The sequence below is a fragment of the Salmo salar genome, chromosome 21 (genome assembly GCF_965601325.2).
Source record: "Salmo salar chromosome 21, fSalSal1, whole genome shotgun sequence".
NCBI classification, from domain to species: Eukaryota; Metazoa; Chordata; class Actinopteri; order Salmoniformes; family Salmonidae; genus Salmo; species Salmo salar.
Genome location: NC_138311.1, coordinates 46177296 through 46183911, shown reverse-complemented (window position 1 = coordinate 46183911; position 6616 = coordinate 46177296).

Below are 6616 nucleotides of genomic sequence, written 5' to 3'. Positions count from 1 at the left end.
GCTGCTTGGCATGGCAGCTCTGTGACAAATCACTGGGGCTAGATTAGAAAACTCAGCTGCTGTTGGTGAGACCACAGCCTGTTGTTTCTGTCCTGCCTCCATTGCGTGGTCTATGGATGCAACACTGGCACATCTAAATGGGCCAGTTTGTCATCATTATAAACACAGAGAGGATGTGTGGCGTGAAGACTATTAAGGGGAGAAAGTCCCCCAGGATGAGATAGGAAATCAATACAACAACGTTCGGCTGTCATGCTGTGAACTACGCAGTCAAATCCTAAACTGATGAATTAAAAGTAATAAACTAATGTCCTCATATGCATGTAGAGGATGTTCTGATGAAAATTACTATTGCTTCTTAAAGACCTCATGCAGGCATTTTCTTATTTTGCCTTAATGAAGAAGTGTAGACAAAACAGTTAGGTGCCATCAGACCTGAACTGGATTACGTTTAATCAGTCTGGAATTCATACTGTTTTCAGCAATGCTTAATCTAGGCTACATAAAATGCCATGCTAATTATCCAAACTAACAAATCTACCAGTAAACCCTTCATTACTATGTTTTTTGTTTAACCTTTTATGTAATTCCTATTTTCAATGACGGCCTACCCCAGCCAAACCTGGACGACGCTGTGCCAATTGTGCGCCGCACTATGTCATATAACATATTTGATACACAAGTGTAATACAATACTCTGTATTGGCTTGAGTGGTTTTAGGAGTTCGATACTGAAGGGTGAAACAAAACCTTCTCCCCATCCCTTTTTATTACAACAATTAATTTTCCTACCATGTTTACCACCACGCAGGAGACGGTAGAGGTTGCGGTTGAGATGATGAGGCTCCAGGACTCGCAGGGCTATAAAGTGGGTTTATTGTGATTTGTGTAGCTCCACATCTCCTGATAGGGTGACGCCAGGACGTGTCTGGGAATGGGCAGACCAGACGCGTCTAAAAGTGGATGTGGCAAACGATTTGCGCTAGTGAAACCATACAGCTAAGTGCTTGCATTGTACTAATCGGAATTGGCAATAAGGTGAGGGCTGATACTGCACCGTCTCTTGTACCTCATCATTGTCCTTCCCTGCGACTGATGGCTATAAACTCGGGTTGTCAGGGAGCAAAACTAGAATCGTCTCTGAAACCGCTGACACTCAGGTTTATAAAAGATTGATGTGATGCCTCCCAGCCTTGCACACTTTCTGCGTTGTTGGTTGTCTAGGAAACAAGCAGCACATGGGAATTATACCTATCTGGCATGCTGAATGTTTTATGACTCCGGAGTGCATCGGGACAGAGGGGTGCTGCAACGTTTGGCTACTTCAGGAAATCGTGTTGTGTGGCCCCATGGGACAAAAAAGAGAAGGAATCCTGAAAGAGCTGTAGTTGCACGATAGCTTGCGCCAGCACAACCGCTGTCTTTCTTTGGGACAACCATTTGCGTCTCCTTCGTTATTTGCGTTGCCCTTTCTAGCCCAACCGCAAAACAACCCAAAAAGAAAGACAAACTAAAAAGAAAAAAAAGCACGGAAAGGAGAGACAAAAGCTCCTCCAACCGCCCCACTCCACGGCGCTAAGGCAGCCACTGCTGGATCCAGCATTGAGGAATGGGTGAAATTAATGACAAAGGTATATGCCAGGGAAAAGACAAGAGACAGCATCCTATTCTGCTTTTCGTCGGTCTCAATGTCTGTGACACAAAAGCGTGCTTACTTTAAAGCACTTGAAACTACATTAGCCTACTGACTAGACTTATTCATTTTTATAATGGCAACAATTGGGCCCCTGCTAACAATGACTGATTTGATAAATATAACACGTTTATATACATTGACGTAACCCATTCAACATACATGATGCATATAACTGGAATAATTGTAAATATGTTTAATTCAACAGTGGAAAAAGCATTTGGAAAGTAATTTTGTAAAGTTTTGGTGGACTGTCTGTTCTGAAACGGCAAAGAACAATAAATATGTGACGATGTTCTTTGATCAAGAGAGGATGAATTGGTTAGAGACATTCATGTTGTTAATTTATTTTTATTTATTTTTTTACAAATGAATGAGCTCTTGTTGTTCTGGCAGTAAACCCCATAGTATTAGTAATTTAATAGGATCTCTATGGAAATCCAGCACCAGGCTGGCTAGGTTGTCTGTTGCTGCCATGGTAACATTTAGAATAAATCTCTGACGTTGCCTGCCAGGCAGTATGTATGCATGTTATTTATAACGTACAGTAGGTCTCCATACCTTATGTTAAACTGTTAACCTCTTCCAAGAACAGGATCTTTTTCTCCTTCAAGAGAAAATAATAAATGTTAAACCTTCCAATTAAGCACAATTAGGTTATAAACACCCCCACTGTGCATCCCACACCTATGTGCAAAGAAATTGTCTTAATTTGAAGTAAATTCGATATTTGCTTGACTCAATTTAGTTGATATGTATCTGTTTGGTTACGTGATCTGAAGACCATGTCTTTACATATTTCATGTGTATAAAGGGACCTTTATTTGTTCTAATTTTTCTTGCCATGAAAATGTGTATTATCTTTTATTATTTAAAATAGTCACATGCTCCCCTTGTTAGTTAGTGTCCGTCCCAGGGTGCATTGTGCATCCAAGATTGTCATGATAGTGTTCCTTTTGATCAGTAACTCTAGCTCATCATAAGCATAATACAGTAATACACATTTTCTAGTAATTTGATGTTAGAGTTGACTCCTACTGTCACTTTTTGAAACTACAGTAGCATTCAAAACTCATAACAAGCGAGAGTCTATCTGTCAGAGACACCATGCACAGTGTTTTTTTTCTTCTTTTCCACATTTATTGTTTATGCTTCTTGATCTGGGATGGAAATTAAGCTAGCCACTAGCCCGAGGCTAGTATTTTTCAGACCGGGCTGGTAGAAAATGTTCCCAACTAGCCTGCCGGCTAGTAAAATTTTGTATTTTCAAATATCGCATGGCACATATTTTGGACCCGGGCTATTAAAAATGATGGTCTACTAGCCCAACTGGCCAGTGGTTTTCTAGCCCGACTGGGCAGTGGTTTTCTAGATCGTCTGGCCAGTGGTTTTCTAGATCGTCTGGCCAGTGTTTTTCTAGATCGTCTGGCCAGTGGTTTTCTAGCCTGGCTGGCCAGTGCTTTTCTAGATCGTCTGGCCAGTGGTTTTCTAGATCGTCTGGCCAGTGCTTTTCTAGATCGTCTGGCCAGTGCTTTTCTAGATCGTCTGGCCAGTGCTTTTCTAGATCGTCTGGCCAGTGGTTTTCTAGATCGTCTGGCCAGTGCTTTTCTAGATCGTCTGGCCAGTGGTTTTCTAGATCGTCTGGCCAGTGCTTTTCTAGCCTGGCTGGCCAGTGTTTTTCTAGATCGTCTGGCCAGTGGTTTTCTAGATCGTCTGGCCAGTGTTTTTCTAGATCGTCTGGCCAGTGCTTTTCTAGCCTGGCTGGCCAGTGGTTTTCTAGATCGTCTGGCCAGTGCCCAAAAACCTTAAGCTCCATACTTGTTCTTGCTACACACTTTATTTTCAAATTAACAGTGCATATGTTATTGCTTTAATTAGACTGACAAAATCTGCACGTACACAACAATAAATTCTAAAGTATAATTTGACATTTGATTTCCATAAGCGGTGCTATGGTGTATGGGATAGTTCTCATTTGGAACGTTCACTATCAAATTATCATGTACAAATTAAAACATTCTCACCCCTTAACAAGTGTTCAGACTGTTTCAATTAACTCCTACACTGAGCTGAAGTGTGAAGAACAGCTCTGAAAATAGCTCTGGCATTGCCAGATGGCCTTATGTTCGCCTTTCTATCCACCAAACTTTAAAGTTTGATGAGCACATATTAATTTAACCTTTCCCCCCATACTGCATGTCACAATCTACAAGGGACTCACAGTATGGTAAAAAAATATTTAAAAAATGATATGAGAATTGTACCTGCATATGGTTTTCAACATAATTTAAACATGTTGCATGGTAGGATCCTATAGGACCAAAACAAGCACTTTGGATTCTGTATTGGCCTTTGGTCATTGGATGAAAATAACTCCATCAGATCCAATACTAAAGAGATTTCCTCCACTACTATCTCCATAGAGATATGACTATAGATATGACTCTCCATAGAGATATGACTCTATGACTATAGATCACCCCCCCCCCCCATACAGATGTTGGAGTTTCTTGTAGAGATGTAATATTAGTGGCAGGCAGTGTCTAGTAGAGATGTAATATTAGTGGCAGGCAGTGGGTATGTTTCTAGTAGAGATGTAATATTAGTGACAGGCAGTGTCTAGTAGAGATGTAATATTAGTGACAGGTTGCGGGTATGTTTCTAGTAGAGATGTAATATTAGTGACATGCAGTGTCTAGTAGAGATGTAATATTAGTGACAGGCAGTGGGTATGTTTCTAGTAGAGATGTAATATTAGTGACAGGTTGCGGGTATGTTTCTAGTAGAGAAAAAAATAAAGGGAACACTTAAACAACACAATGTAATTCCAAGTCAATCACACTTCTGTGAAATCAAACTGTCCACTTAGGAAGCAACACTGATTGACAATAAATTGCACATGCTGTTGTGCAAATGGAATAGACAACAGGTGGAAATTATAGGCAATTAGCAATCACCCCCCCCCCATACAGATGTTGGAGTTTCTTGTAGAGATGTAATATTAGTGGCAGGCAGTGTCTAGTAGAGATGTAATATTAGTGGCAGGCAGTGGGTATGTTTCTAGTAGAGATGTAATATTAGTGACAGGCAGTGTCTAGTAGAGATGTAATATTAGTGACAGGCAGTGGGTATGTTTCTAGTAGAGATGTAATATTAGTGACATGCAGTGTCTAGTAGAGATGTAATATTAGTGACAGGCTGTGGGTATGTTTCTAGTAGAGATGTAATATTAGTGACAGGCAGTGTCTAGTAGAGATGTAATATTAGTGACAGGCAGTGGGTATGTTTCTAGTAGAGATGTAATATTAGTGACATGCAGTGTCTAGTAGAGATGTAATATTAGTGACAGGCTGCGGGTATGTTTCTAGTAGAGATGGAATATTAGTGACAGGCTGCGGGTATGTTTCTAGTAGAGATGTAATATTAGTGACAGGCAGTTTCTAGTAGAGATGTAATATTAGTGGCAGGCAGTGGGTGTGTGTGGTGTGATGCTGTGATGAGTGCAATCAGGTCCCTCTGTTTTGCACGTGGGCAGCACAAAAGCAGCGTCTCAGTAATTGCTAGTTATTAAAGCTGATAATCAGCCCTGGTGTGCAATGAAGTATAATGAACATTGCTGATGGACCTATCTCTGAGGATATGAAAAGGCCTCGCACAGACGTACAGTATGGGGGTGATTACATAGGGAGTGCGGTCGTGTGAGAATTAAACTTCAAGCCGTTTCCCAGAACCACAACGGCTGTTGTGATCGACTGTCATTTGCTCGAGAAGTGGGTCTTCAGCAGGGTCTTCAGAGACAGAGTACTGCATTAGGAAAATTACCCACGTTCCTCTGGTATTCCAAGTTATATTCCATATAGCGATTCTATTGCCATAAGACATACATTTAGACAACCACACACAGATCGAGCTGAACATAATTTTCTGTCTCTACGAATGGTGTGTTTTATTCCTCTCAAAGAGGAGATAGAAATCACCAGTCTGAAACATACATATATGTACACTGCTCAAAAAAATAAAGGGAACACTTAAACAACACAATGTAACTCCAAGTCAATCACACTTCTGTGAAATCAAACTGTCCACTTAGGAAGCAACACTGATTGACAATAAATTTCACATGCTGTTATGCAAATGGATTAGACAACAGGTGGAAATTATAGGCAATTAGCAAGACACCCCCAATAAAGGAGTGGTTCTGCAGGTGGTGAACACAGACCACTTCTCAGTTCCTATGCTTCCTGGCTGATGTTTTGGTCACTTTTGAATGCTGGCGGTGCTTTCACTCTAGTGGTAGCATGAGACGGAGTCTACAACCCACACAAGTGGCTCAGGTAGTGCAGCTCATCCAGAATGGCACATCAATGCGAGCTGTGGCAAGAAGGTTTGCTGTGTCTGTCAGCGTAGTGTCCAGAGCATGGAGGCGCTACCAGGAGACAAGCCAGTACATCAGGAGATGTGGAGGAGGCCGTAGGAGGGCAACAACCCAGCAGCAGGACCGCTACCTCCGCCTTTGTGCAAGGATGAGCAGGAGAAGCACTGCCAGAGCCCTGCAAAATGACCTCCAGCAGGCCACAAATGTGCATGTGTCTGCTCAAACGGTCAGAAACAGACTCCATGAGGGTGGTATGAGGGCCCGACGTCCACAGGTGGGGGTTGTGCTTACAGCCCAACACCGTGCAGGACGTTTGGCATTTGCCAGAGAACACCAAGATTGGCAAATTCGCCACTGGCGTCCTGTGCTCTTCACAGATTTAAGCAGGTTCACACTGAGCACGTGACAGACGTGACAGAGTCTGGAGACGCCATGGAGAACGTTCTGCTGCCTGCAACATCCTCCAGCATGACCGGTTTGGCGGTGGGTCAGTCATGGTGTGGGGTGGCATTTCTTTGGGGGGCCGCACAGCCCTCCATGTGCTCGCC